This window comes from Nannospalax galili, unplaced genomic scaffold (assembly GCF_000622305.1).
Source record: "Nannospalax galili isolate Female #2095 unplaced genomic scaffold, S.galili_v1.0 scaffold197, whole genome shotgun sequence".
Classification (NCBI taxonomy): Eukaryota; Metazoa; Chordata; class Mammalia; order Rodentia; family Spalacidae; genus Nannospalax; species Nannospalax galili.
In genome coordinates, this window is record NW_008339846.1 from 2,299,307 (window position 1) to 2,314,306 (window position 15,000).

A 15,000-nucleotide genomic window follows, 5' to 3' on the forward strand; every position below is an offset into this window, starting at 1 on the left:
CGCCCTCCCTCTCTCCCTCCCTCCCTCTGTGTTTGTGTGTGTACATGGAGGCTAGAGATCAACATTGGATGTCTTATTCACTTGTTCTCCACCTTATTTTTTGAGACAGGGTCTCTTGATGAGCCCTGAGCTCATTGATTTGGTTGGGCTAGCTGTGGCTGAGATCTTTGCTGTCTATCACAGTTTCTGACTGTTGGGATAAGTCGATGAAAAGTTGTGCTAGGCTAATACATGCCACTGGCAGTGACAAGCAGTCCCAGGATTCCAGTGCTTAAATGCCAGGGAATTGCTTTCTTGCTGATGAGCATTTTGGCATAAGCTGGGCCGCCATCATCTGAGTGATGATCTGTGCCCAGTGCTTTCTGTTGCCACCACGTGAGGCTAGGGGTTTCTACGACTGTGTTCTCTGTGACTGCGCACTCGTGTTCCCCCACACCCACCTCCTTCCTGGAGCTGCTTCTGGCTCCAGCCAGCGCTCTGCTAACATTCCATGCTCTCCTCCACAGCTGTGAGGTCCTCTGGCTTATGTCCTGCCTTCCGCAAACTTGACAATTAGAACTTTTCCAAACATTTTCCGCCAAGTTGGCACCACCAAAGCCTTTTTGATTGTCTAATTCCAGTCAACTACTGCAGTGATCCTGTCTACTTTAAGCCTTCAATGTTTGAAATATCAAGTACGGGTTGAACATCCCTCATCTGAAAATCTGAAATTGGAAAGTTTTGAACGCTCACACAACACTAGGAGTAGAAAACTCTACACCTGTCCTCATGTGATGGGTCATGGTCAAAGCTCAGACATGCTGGAAACAGTTTGTAGCATTACCGTCAGGCTGTGATGGTAATGTATGTATTAGGCACAAATAAATTTCACATTTCTGCTTGGGTCCCATCCCCAAGATGTCTCATTATGTGTGTGTAATATTCCAAAATCAGGAAAAGAAAACCATTAGCACACTTATACTGTGTCCTCTTTCAAGTCACTAATTCTGTATTAGGTAATCAATGTGACCCTGTGTCCCAGATAACCCAGAACTCTCAGTGGCTTCACTATGGAAGGCCTTTCTTCCAAGGTCACAGGACTGATGGGTTGGCTCCCTGTTTGACGGCGTTCTCCTCTGTGGTTTCTAGGATTCATTGAGAGTTGATCTTGGTTCACCTTATTCCTCGTGGCTGAATTTTCAGGATGTCATGTGCCAAGCCCAGTCTTCAGGTCCTTGGGTATCTATCAGCATCAGGGCCCTCAGCAGCCCAGCCTCACTGTGGGTCAGGCTGCAATGCCTGGGCCCTCAACATCTGACCTCCTGCTGGGGATGTCAAGCCTGGTCAGTCCAGCAGTGATGATTCCAGCACAAACACACCCTGGGGACTTTCATTTTCTCCACTTTCCCATTCAGTGTGCAATGACAGGTCTCAAGACCAACCCTAGTCCTTTCGACCTTGCCAACCCTGCCCCTAGTCTTTGCCAGAGCAATCCTTCCCCAGGTACCCACTCCCATAGTCTTTTATCTACCTCAAGCCAGTTCCCCAGGCCTGCTGGTCACCTGGGCTGCTTCTGTGTGTGTGAGCTGTGAGGAGGCTTAGGTGGGATTCTTTTCTCACAGGAAAGCAGAAGGCAGCTCTCTAGAGGAGCTGGACATTCTCAGCCAAGCTCTGCTCTCATGCCGTGTCTCAGCCCCCATCTCCCTAGTAGTCCTGTTTGGAGGAAGTGGAACCTTCCTGGATGTGGGACACTGGAGCAGGCCTTGAGGGTTCACAGCTGGGTCCTATTCCTCTTTTAAAAATATTTATTGTTTATATTTTATGTCTTTTGCCTGCCTGTATGTAAGGGCACCCATGTTGTACAATGCCCTTGGAAGTCAGAAGAGGGCATCAAATCTCCTAGAACAGGAGTTACAGGCAGTTGATAGCTGCCATGTGGGCACTGGGAACCCAACCCAGGTCCTCTGCAGGAGCATCCATCCAGTGCTCTTAACCAGCTCTACAGCTCCCATTTCCTGTTTGGCCTCATTATCCTGTCTTCTTGACTATAGACGTGAAGTGACCAGGCACCTCACGTTCCTGCTGTTGTACCCTCCCCACTATGATGGCTGTGCCCCTCCAACTGTGATCCGGAATAAACCCTTCCTCCTGAAAGTTGCCGCTTGTCCAGTGTTTGTTCCCAGTGACAAGAAAGGTAACAAATACCCGTCAATGGAACCGCAGTAAGAGCAAAATCTTCATGAAGGGAGGAGATGGGACACGTGTCTCTTGCCATTAACACTTGAGATTTAATTAGTTTTTCGCTGTGGATGACACAGTCCTGCTCCGCTGCTAGTCAAACCTGGGTGTCTAGGAAAACTCTTCTGTAATAAGAGGACTCAGTTAATTGAATTTTGTACACATTTAAGGAATTTTGCTTCCTTAAATGGCAGAGTGTGAGGAGTTTCCATGGAAGGTTCTTAAAATGGTAAGGAACTGTGGAACAGGAGAGAGGCAAAATGCCTGAGGGGGGGAGGGTGCCCAGGCAAGTGCAGCAGGGTTCCAGGCGAGCAGCCCATGGAACTCCATTGTTTCTGAATTTTACTTCCATGAGCCACTGGGAAGATGAGTAAATGTGACAGTCCATCCTCTCTTTGGGGTTGGCAAGAATATTGTTCACTCTTGATTGTGTCATGTCAGAGCACGAAGTGTCAGTTAGCCTCTATGGTGCTTCTGAGCTCTTTCTCCCCTAGAATTGCTGCTCCACCTGATTTTCCTGGTTCTCCCTGGAGGTGTGAGATTGGTAGATACTCACTCCTGAGTTTGTGAGAACTTCTTACCCGTGTGTCACCCACGTAGAGCTCAGCCTCTGCACCTTCAGTCGCAGGAATAAGCTATGGTGACTGCACAGACTCCAGAAGATGATGAAGGAATCTGTCCTCCCTTACCAGGTTTTTTCAGAACCCTAGAAGTGTACAATGATCAAATCAAGGGCATTCCATGGAAAACGGCATGTATATACACACATATGTTATATATTTTTCAACAAATCAGCAAAGGATAAAGAGCTGGTTTTGATTTGTATGTCTCCCAGGGATGTCTTGGGGAAGAAAACCATAAAAAGTCACTTAAAAGAGTGATGTCTACAGAGAATAACTACCAGACGCTGAGCTTGAAAAACATGGAACAAATCCAAGGGGCACTTTTATGGCTTTTATTTTCTATTTTACTTTGAGCATATTTCTTTCTGAGGTTTCATGACTATATCCATCGAGAGAGAGAGAGAGAGAGAGAGAGAGAGAGAGAGAGAGAGAGAGCACGAGAGCCTGAATACCCATAGGATGATGAGACTGTTAGAAAGAAGGCCTTTTTCGTCCATGTTGTTGTTTTATGTTTTCTAAGAAAAACTCATAGTTTACCATTTTCACTCTGGTGCCCCCTGGGAATCAGTTCATTCAAAAGTGACAGGAGCAGGAGATTCCTGAACACCTTTGTTTTTTGGAGCCAGAATTTTGTAGCCTCCTGAGTCTGGCTTTTGTCAAAGCTTGAGCCTCCATCAGTTTGTACGGGTGGGTAAAGGAGAATCAGGGCATGAAGAGGAGACCAAGTCAGGGCCAGCAGAACTGGTGCACACCCAGAAGGTGAGTATTCCTGAACAGGGTCTTGGCAGATGCTTAATCTTGCTACTGTGGTGCAAGAGCAGCCAGAGCCAGGCATGGTGGTGCATGCCTCTAATCCCAGCACTCGGGAGGCAGAGACAGACCTGACTCCGTGAGATCAAGGCCAGTCTAGTCTACATAGAGGGTCCAGGCTAGTTGGGAAGACCCTGTCTCAAAGAACCAAAACAAAGCAAAAAAAAAAAAAAAAAAAAAAAAAGCGTCTAGAGACAAAATGAGAGTGAATGGGCATGCCTGTGTCGGGTGGACGCTCCAAGTCCAGTTTCAAGCGGTATTCACATGTCACAGAACATTAATCTTTTGTGTTTTTTCAGCTGTTTAAAAACGTAAGGATGTGGGGCTGGAGAGATGGTTCAGTGCCTAAGAGCGCGTACAGAGGACCAGGCTCTAATCCCAGCACCCACATGGCGGCTAACAACCATCCATAATCCCCGTTCCATGGAATCTGACACCCTCTTCTGACTTCCACGGGCATTACATGACACGGGTACACTTACACACAGAAAATACACTCATACACATAAAATAAAAATAATAAAAAAAGTGTAAGGTTGCTGGGCATGGTGGTGCACGCCTTTAATCCCAGCACCGGGGAGGCAGAGGCAGAGGCAGGGGGGGCCCTGTGGGGTGGGGGGCAGGCCGGGCTACATAGTGGGGTTCCGGAGAGCAGGGGGTAACAGGGGGGCCTGTCTCAAAAATACAACAAACAAAAAAAAAAAAAAAGAAAAAAGAAAGGGTGGGGAGTTAAAAAAAAAACAAAAAAAAAAAAAAAGAAAAAAGAAAGGGTGGGGAGTTAAAAAAAAAACAAAAAAAAAAAAAAAAAAGAAAAAGAAAAAGAAAAAGAAAAAGAAAGAAAACGAAAAAAGTAAGGTTGTGTGATTAATACAGAGTCACAACTGGTCAGGGAAGAAGTGACAACGGAGTACTCAGCCACTAAGGGGACATTCCCCCGCCTCCCCGCCAAGGCTCAAGGACCACTGTGGAAGAGGCGGCAGAAAGGTCAAGAGCCAGAGGCCATGGAGGACCAGAGTGAAATGACATGTGTCTTCTGGACAGGACGGGACCAATATCCTCATGAACTCCTAGAAGCTGTGGTTGCTGGCACAAGATCAATCTGTTCAACATTCTAGCATGGAGCAGGGAGCAGTTCATGAGCCCCCACCCCTCACTGAGGAGCTATCAACAGTCAATAGCTTCTGGGTGGGGGAGAATCAGTTTTCTTTAAAGGTTTGACTCCTGATAGATCAGCCATGATCCAGTGGATGGCCCCACACCCATTAGTATATAGACAGCACAAATTGGACTTGATAGATTATGAAAAAAAAGAGGGGGTGGGGAGGTGGGGGGTAGATCTTGGGGAAATTAGGGGGTGAATATGATTGTAATACATTGTATGATATTATCAAACAATTAAAAATACTATATTAAATATTTTAAGAATAATTCTTAGCTCATGAGTCAAATAGTAAAAGGCAGTGGGATAGATCTGGCCCATGGGCTGTAGTTTGCTGACTTCCATACTCAATTATACTCTTGACCCACCTCATGAACCTCTGAGCATCTGAGCATGACAAGTCCTGGAGAGTGAGGACAGGGTGGCCAGGGGTCAGCGGGCATGCTTTGGAGGCAGCTACAGGGACGGTGGGAAGTGGTGTGGTAGAAGTCAGGATGGATGGGGGCAGTTTCTGAATGTATGCTCAGCTGGACACCACAGCGAAGCCATGGGAACCCGTGTGCTGTCATGATGAGGGGAGGAATGGTGAGGCGCAGGAGACTGAGTGACCCACTATGGGTGACACATATGTTGAATGATGGTGCCTGAAGCCACAGACAGGCTGGGTCCTGTTGCTACCCCTGACCTGGTGCCTTACAGGAATTTTTACTATCAGTGGCCCTGTCTGGAAAAACCAACCAGTGAATTGAAAATCCTGTAGCTGCGGATTCAAGAACAATCCAGGACTCACAGTTTTCCACGTTTTATCAAATGGTCAGTTAACCCTGCAAGTGGATGCAGGGCACGGCCGCCAGGCTGTGGGCTCCCACTGCATGTTGGGAGATTTATCCTCAGCTTGCTGGGTTCTCCCAGCATCCTTGTGTCCTGCGCCGCGCCTGAGGTTAATGGCTGCTTGTTACTGGAAATGGGCCGAGCTGGGTCTGCTCATCCAGGAAAGGTCAGGCTGGCTGGGCAGCTCACAATCTTTCTGCCATGGCAGCCTTTCTCCTCTGGATGATAGAGTGTACCAGGGTCATGAAACCAGACCCCGAAGTCTTTGTCATCTGAGAAGACTGCAGACAGAGCTCCAGGGAGGAGCTGGATGTGACGCTGAAGAAACTATTGGCTGGACAATAACCACATCATTTAACAATTTTGCTTGCTTGTTTGTTTTGCAGAATTCCGTTTGTGTCCAATGGGTGCAAACGTGGTGGCTTTGCGAATCCTCCCCACCCCCATCTCTTTTCTGACCAGTCTTCTTCGTGCAATATAAGGCTTAGAAGACAAGGTGGGATTACAGGTAACCTTGTTACAATCCCTACTTTGAACTGTAGTGCTGATGACCAGAGAGGTTGAGCTGCTTTCTTTAAGTTGCTGAGGGCCTAAAGACAGCTGTCCTCCTCTCTCCTGAGCCTTCCCCATGGAGGACGGCCAGGAACTAGCCAGCAGGGCCTCCCTTATCAGTGGCTGGATCCTGAGGAGAGCAGACACACTCAGGGCTACGGCTTTGTGCTTGACAGTTATTTTATCTCACACTTATAGATGAGATGGCTCCTTCCTGCCTCCTGTGCCAGAGACATGGAAAGTGACAAAATCACCACGCTGGGAGCAAAGTGAACTGTGATAAGTCCAAGTTGTGCAGCTCACACCACACGTGCAAGGATGCACACAGCCCACACTCACATTCATGTTCGGCAGAGATCTTGGACAGGGCACAATGTGCTAGAATGACTTCAGAATGCTCATGTACCATCCATCAGTCTTAAGGACTCATGACACTCAGGTTCATTTAATTGTGTGCTTCAGGTCTTACAGCTGGATGCTCACACAGGGCTGACTATACACAGGGAACAGTTATAGGCTCTTGGCAGGGCTTAGACCACACAACTGCCCCCTGAGAAGGTGTGATTATCATTCTCATTTTACAAATGAGGAAACAGATTCACACAGAAGTGTTAAAGAACATGCCTGAGCTGACCATGTGGGACTGTGTAAGCTATTGGGGACTTGTTCTTGTAGAAAACTGATTCTCCCTCTCCCGGCAGCCACTGATTGCCTGTATCTCTTCTTGGGGTAAGAGCTTGTGAAAGAAGAGGTCCATGAATTTGAGGGGGGCACTGCTAGGAGTTGGAGAGGGGAGGGGAGATGGACATGGTCTAGAAACAATACTAATGTATTGAATTCTCAGAAAAAAACATACCCAATGTCTCATAGCTGGTAACTGACAGAGACATCCTTGGGTCATCACATGAGTATTACTAGGCCTGTCACAGTCTTTAGTGACCCAGACATGAAACGAGAGGCAAGGAATGCCTGCTCTAATGTCTCCTTGGATGACCAGTCAGTCTGTGTGACTCTGAGGTCACTAAGGCAGGCTTCTGCCACAGGCATAGCTGTTTGAGGTTGGCCTGGAGGAGTGGCACACACAGAGGAAGCAAGATGGGTCTCCGGTCTGCTCTTCTGCCTCTCTACCCAGTGACTCGCTTCTCTCTCTGGACTTCTGGAGATTGGAGTCACTGGGCAGACCAGTGACCGCTCACTCAGTATCCTGCTAGGTCTGGGGGAAGGTGGAGCGTGTTGTCATACCGGGGCTTGTCTTCCAGCCAAGCTCAGGCCCATGTAACTAGCCAGCAGGCCCTCCCTCATCAGTGGCTGGATCCTGAGGAGAGCAGGATGTAAGGCAGTGGTGAGGCCTCTGTTCTTTAGATTTCAGGGGCAAGAGGCTCTGTGCTGTCAGGGTCTGGCTCCACAGCCTGCCCAGTGCCTGACCCCTGAGCATGCCTCCTTCAGCTCACAGAGATGAGCTCTGGGATTCATGTTCACCTTAAGTACAAGCATGTTGACTGGCCATGCAAGTCCTAGAAATGAGCGTGTCCTTGAAGGACTGGAAGCACCTCAGGGTTCCCAAAGGAGGCTTCCGAGTTGCTGACCTGGAGAGAGGCGGTACAGAGACACGCCTCCTAGTTCGTCTGGAAGAAGAGAAAGTCCCTGTGCTAATCCTGGCATTAAAACTGCAAGTCCCAGGGACCATCTCCAATTCCTAACCAAGGGGCATCTTTTATTTAAATGAATTCATTAAAACTGCAGGAAATGCTGTTTATGAATGGCTTTATAGAGGCTCTTAAAACACCTGTGTTGGCCCCAATGACTCAGCATGTGTTCATTTAGGGCTCTCGGGTTTCAGTTCTTCTGGTGCAGAGGACTTGGAAGCAGTCAGCGGTAATGACAGGAGAGGGCGACATGAGCCTTTGTGAGACACCGGGCTCCTTGTTTCCAGCAGAGTGACCACAAGAGAAACGAAATTGTGTTTCACCTAGGGTGATGATTCTCTGAGAGAAAGATTTTGTTTCATGGATATTATATTATCTGATTAAAAACACTCTCCATATATTGAATGTTTTCTAGAAAGGCGTTTGAAAGACTATCTTCCTAGTCTAGGACCCTGAACTGTGTGGAGGGATTGTTACCTCCCACCTTGACAGGGGCTATCCATGGAATTCAGGGAGGACGCACTGTGTTTCTCCATGGCGGTACCTGCATCTGTTCTCCTGTGTTGGGTCTTGTGCCTTGGGAGGATGCTGAGCTGTTTTATTTTCCTGGTCTGGCTGAGGTTATTTTGGCTTTATGTTTGTTGGTGACGGTTCACCAGAGAAGGGGCTTTTCTGTGCTGGGTGGGTGCATTTGTTCAAGGGTGTGTTTGTTCGGTGGCCTCACCCGGGGTCAACAGTGCCTTTCCATCTAACACAAATAGACACTGTGATATGAGAAGAGGTTGTCAAGAGTGGTATCAAAGAAAGCCTTTGTATGTGTGTGTGAAGTCTTAGGTGACAGTGGTCAATGTTTACAGTGTGCCATCACAAGTGTTCTCTTAGGTGTGGAACCTAAATCATACTAACACACATTATGTAATGCATGTGAAAAGGAAGTAGAAAGGGATTGCTTGGGGAGAGGAGAAGAGACTAGAAGGAGGGAAAGTGGGGGCAGGAGAGATTAATGGGGGTAAGTGTGGTCATAGTACGTAATGTACTTGAATGAAGACGCCATGATGAAATCTATCACTCTGTACAATGAGTATATACTAATCAAAAAATTAAAAATGACCCAGAAATAACAGTGGTACCCAAGAATAGCCTAAAGTGATTGCTGCGTTCACTCAGGTGGTTAATGAGATCATTCAACTTATGGAGATGAATGTAGGAGACAGAAGGACAGAGTGTTCATTTCTAGGCCTTTGATATTAGAATGCTGAATACCTCCAGCTAGAGATCTTTAGGAAACATGCTTGATGTCCTCCTTCTGTGATAAAGTATCCTAGTCTGCTTTTTGTTGCTGTCATAAACATCATGACAAACTTAAGGGAAGAAAGGGTTTATTTCATCTTACAGCTTATAGTCCATCATCGAGGGAGGTTAAGGCAGGAACCTGGAGCAGAAACAAAGCACAGACCACAGAGGAGGGCTCTTTACTGGCTTGCTTCCCCGGTTTGCTAAGCTACCTTTCTTACATAGTCCAGGCTCACCTGTTTGTGGATGGCATCTCCAACAGTGGGACAGGTCCTCCTATATTCTACTTTTGAATTGCTAATTAAGAAGATGTCCCACAGACATGTCCATAGGTCAACCTGATGGAGGAAATCCCTCAACTGAGGTTCCCTCTTCCCAGGTGTGTCACATTGAAAACCAGGATTAGTCATCAAAAATTCACTACTTGTCAACTTGACACAGAAATATATCACTGTTAACCATAACTTTTCCTTGCCCGAGTTGCATATTAATATTACAATGTACGAGTCCCCCAGCCTTTAAAAATTAAGTCTAATGTGTTTATGGCAATCCTAGTCTCTTAGCTATGAGCTCCTGTAAAATAAAACAAATTATATGCTATTTTCGTCCGAGAGGACAAATTAGGGTATAATTGTAATGAAATCAAAGCAAAACCCCAATCCAACTTCAGTGTCCAATGTTTGAGACTCACTCATGATCTTCTGGGCTCCAAAAGGATTGGATAGTCATGCCTCTCTGGCTCTACCATCTTCAACACACACAGCTTGTCTGGTAGGCTCAGGCTGGTTCCACTCCACACCTGCCACTGTCCTTGGTGATCATCCCACGGTCTTGGCATCCAAAAAGCTGGGGTCTCCACTTCAACTGAGGTTGCAGCTTCACCAATGGCCTCTCATGGTGCAAAGCTGCAGCTTCTCTCCACAACCTTCAGTTCTGCAGCTTTCATTTTTCCAAAACCAGTACCAGGAGGGAGCTCTTACATTTTACCAAATTTGGCTTCCTTCCTTGGCCCCCTGGACCGCAACTTCTATGTGCTATCCCTGAGGAAATACTTCCCCAAAGATTTCACTTCAATGATGCTTTTTCTTATTAATCACAGCTGATTTTCCAGCCCCATATAACTGGCATCTATTGTACAGTAAAGCAAAGAAGGCTTCACTTCCCCAGATTCTTAATTCAGATACATCACATGAATGGCCCTGATAGTGTCTTTGTGGGACTCTCAGACTTCCCTCTGAAACTCCACAAGCTGAGCCTCCACCATCTGGATTTCTCTCAATATTCTTATCTTCTCAAAGAACAGTTCATTAAACTCTGAGTCCTCAGTGGTTTTCCAGCCCACAGCTCCCAGCTCCTCCTACAGTCCTCCCAAAAGACACGGTCAAGTGCATCACAGTAACAGCCCCACTCTGGTGCCAACTTCTCTTCCAGCTTGCTTTCTATTGCTGTGATTAAACCTGATATCCAAAAGCAACTTGAGAGGACAAGGTTAACTTGGATTATAGTTTATAGCCCATTACTGAGGGAACCCAGGGCAAGAATTCAAGGCAGGAGAAGACAAAGGTCCAGATACCTGGGCATGGCACCACTCCCAGTGGGCTGGGCCCCTTTACATCAGCTAGCAATTGAGAAAATGCTCCACAGACATGCCCACAGACCAATTCAATAGAAAAAATACCTCAACTGGGATTCAATCTTCTCATATGTGTCAAGTAGACAACCAAGATTAGCCATCGCATAAAGCCTTCAAATGTATTTTATCTATCATCTATCAATCATCTGTTTACCAATCATCTATCTATCACTTATTTGTTATCTACTTATCATATGTTTTTGTATGTAGTATCTACCAATTATCTATCACCTGTATATTATTCATCTATCTATATCATCTATCAATCAAACATATTTTTATTCCTCTATCATCTCTCACCTATTATCTATCTTTATCATCTATCCTCTATCTATCTATCTATCTATCTATCTATCTATCTATCTATCATCTATCTATCTATCATCTATCTATCTATCTATCATCTATCTATCTATCTTATCTATCTATCTATCTATCCTATCTCTCTATCATCTATCGATCTATCGATCTATTATCTATCTCTCTATCTCTCTATCTACCTATCATCTATCTATCTATCTATCATCTATCTATCTATCTATCTATCTATCTATCTATCTATCATCTATGATCTATATCTACTTATCTATCATCTATTATCCATCATCCATCATCTATCTACCCATCTAACACATATCACTTGTATACATGTTCATACATAGAGAACACACACACACACACACACACAGAAAGGCAGAGAGACACACAGAAAGATTGGCTCTAATGAATTAACTGAAGGTCTCATGAAAGATTTGTTGAGATGGGCTGCCAGGCTGCCAGGCTGTAGGTAGTCAGGGAAGGTTGCAAGTGTTATCTGGAGCCTTTGCTGAAGAATTTCTTCTTACTCCAGAAAACATTGCCTTTGTTCAAGCCAGGTCATTAAATGATTGGGTGAGGACATCTCCTTCATGGAAGGTCATCTACTTTACTCAAGGTGTATTGAAAAGAACATTTATCTCAAAAAACACCATCACAGAAACCTCCAGAGTAATGTTTGATCAAGTATCTGGGCCATGTGATTCAGGCAAGTTCACACACGAAACTAAATACATTTTTACTTAGAAGTACAGAAAGACTATGATGTCTTGGGCAATGAGGAATTTAAGAATTTCATAGCAGAGCTTCTGTTCACTCAACATCATAGGATCTCACATTTCTCCAGGCCTCTTAAGGTCAGCAACCTATTTTCCACATGAAGCATTTCAGCATTACAGTGTCCTTGCCTTGGAGCAGTGTGTTATGTGTTGACTGAGTGGGGATGCAAGAGCCTGGTTCCTGATGTCTTCTGCCTATGAGGGTGAGAAATAAGTGCAATTGTGTGGAGTCACTGAGATTTCAGGCATAGCCTCTCCTGTCATGACCCAACACTGTCCACGCTGTGTATATAAGTGTGAATGTGTACAGGTGTGAGTGTGTATGGGTGTGTATGTCCACACATGCATATATTATGCATTTGTGAGCATGTGTCTAGGCGTGTGCATGTGTCCACACTTGCACCTGTATACTTGAGTATGTATACATGTGTGCATGTGTATATGGAACTATATTATGTCTGTGCATGTGCATGCATATCTGCACATGTATGTTTCTGAAAGTTTCCCTGAATCCTATGTATTGGAGCTCACCCAACAACCATGAAAAATGGTTACAAAGTGGGTCAACCCATTCACACTCTTTCCTCTTTCGAATTCCAATGACTTTCAGGAGCTGTGTTGTTTTTCTTCTTCAAAGGCCAATGTTCTGTTGGGCTGGAACAGTAGGCAGTGGCTGGTTGTTGTGTGGCTGTTCCCTCTGAACTGAAGCATTCCCTCTTGGAGAGATGAAGGAGGTGCCTAAGACTCATGAAACTATGAAAATATACAGGGCTTAGGAAGGACAGAAAGTTACAGGATTCACAAGGCCCCTCCCCAAGGTTTTATAAACAGTGAATAATATATAGAATATCCGTTTCCTTACTGCTCTGTAGTGAGGATGGTGTGGGGTCTGACTGTCATCCATTTTATTTTCTGGGTCCCCTCTGAACTCTGAACTCCTCCTCTCACACCTTCTGAATTGCTGGTCTTAGATTTCCTAGTATTAGAAAATTTCCTTCAAAAGTGTATTGTGAAATCTTGCTTAAAATTTCCAAACCCCAGAGGCCATCTTCTCCAAGCATTCACATTTGCAGCTAATATTTCTTTCTTTGGGTCTTTCCATTGGGTCTAAAATTCAGGCTCCTGGCACCCAACATCAGAGTGTGCTGTTGCAGGTTCTGCTGGGTAAAATCTGTGAGGTTTTGACCATAAGCAAGTCTCCATGTGAACAGCTGAAAAGTGACCTGCAGAGAACGTCATGGGGAGAGAATGGGTTATTGAGTTGTCATTTTCAAAAAGTGATACTGTTGAACACACTTTATTAAAGAATTGTAAGACACCTTTGTCAGAGCTTTCTTAAATTTCTAAATATTTCATACAGTTACATTTGTCTATAAGTTGAAGAGAGAATTTGGTTGTGACCACGCGACAGTGAACTGTGGTGTTCTATGTGCTCATGACTCCACATCTCATTTTCAAATTACTGAAAACCTTGATGTCACCAACATATTGCCCAGTAGTTCACCTACTTCCTAGCAGTGTAAGTTTCTAGATGCATAAACATAAACTCTTTTCTTTATTATTTTTACTTTATGTGTATGAATGTGTTGCCTGCATGTATATAAGTGCGCCTGTGTCATTCAGTGCCTGTGGAGGACAGAAGAGGGCATCAGATGCCCCGAAACTGGAGTTACAGATGGTTGTTAGCCATCATGTGGGTGCTGGGAACTGAACCTGGGTCCTCTGTAGGAGCAGCCAGTGCTCTTAATCACGGAGCCACCTCTCCAGCTCCAACTCTTTGGCTGTACTTAAACACCACGGCATTTCCAGAGCTGGAGTTTTAGGGAGTTGTTTGGGGTTGCTGTCTCTCTTAGCAGGTGAGAAAGTAGAGCCCCGGGGAAGGGGGGCATTTGTGAAGGTCTTAGTGTCCCTAGGACAGAGGTATAGAGAAGAAAGAAGGAAGGTGATCTCAGAAGGGGGTGAGTATGAGCGTGGGGGTTTAGAGTAACTATCCCACAGCAGTAAGCAGCTGGCTTGTCTCAGCTCTGAGCTGGCACACAGGCACTGACAGGTGGAGGAAATGGAAGCTCTGTAGCTTATCCAGGCAGTGGGCCCCTGAGGAGCAACCTAGAGCTGCCTGAAATGAGGGTGACTGAAGATTCATCATGGAAGGCGGGGAGGGCCCCAAAACGCACATTCCCTCAACCTCCCAGCTGTGCACACCTGCCTATGAGGCTTAGGGTGCTGCATTAACATAATCCAGAAGCCGAGTCTGAGTGCGAAAGGAAACAGGTTTTATGGCTATGAACAGAGATAGCAGGTGCTCATGATAAAGCCGTCGAGGAAACACGGCTGGACTCCAAGATGGCACCTCCCTGTTTGTTCCAAAAACTGGGATTCATCAAGGGTAATGGTTATACCCATATTTGGCAACTGCTTTTTTTTTAAAAAATATTTTTTACTTATTTTTATTTTATGTTTATGAGTGTATGGCCTGCATGTATGTGAATGCTCCCATGTTGTGCAATGCTGAGGAAGTCAGAAGAGGGCTTCAGAGTTCCCTGGAACTGGAGTTAAAGATGGATCATAGCTGCCATGTGAGTGCTGGGAATTGAACCTGGGTCCTCTGCAAGAGCAGTCAGTGCTCTTAATCCCTGAGCCATCTCTCCAGCCCCTGGGAACTGCTATTTTAAGGGGTGCATTTTGTTAATAGTGTGGACTATAGGCACGTGCAACCTTCCCACAGGTCTGGGAACTGGGCCAGGTTGACTTTACTGACTTAGCTGTCCTTGGTCATTTTCTTGAAGCCACATAACTGTGACGATGGCACATATGACAGCTTGGAGGGACCCTCAGGCCGTGGCCTGTGTCAGAGAAGCCAGTCATGCAAAGTCAAACACAGGGTAATTCCACTTACGGGAGGTTCATAGCACAGTTCCATCCACTTCATTCACAGGAAGAAGGATGGCGGCTGTGGGCAGTGAGGCAGGAAGGGGCAGGGTTGTGTCAAGGGAACAGTTTCATTGTGGCATGATGCTGAAGATCTGGAAGTTGATCCTCACTGTGATCATACTCAACACCACCAACCTGTACACTTGAGAGTGCACAGGATGGCATGTTGTATGTTATATGTGTTTTGCCAAAATGAAAAAAGTCAGTAGCA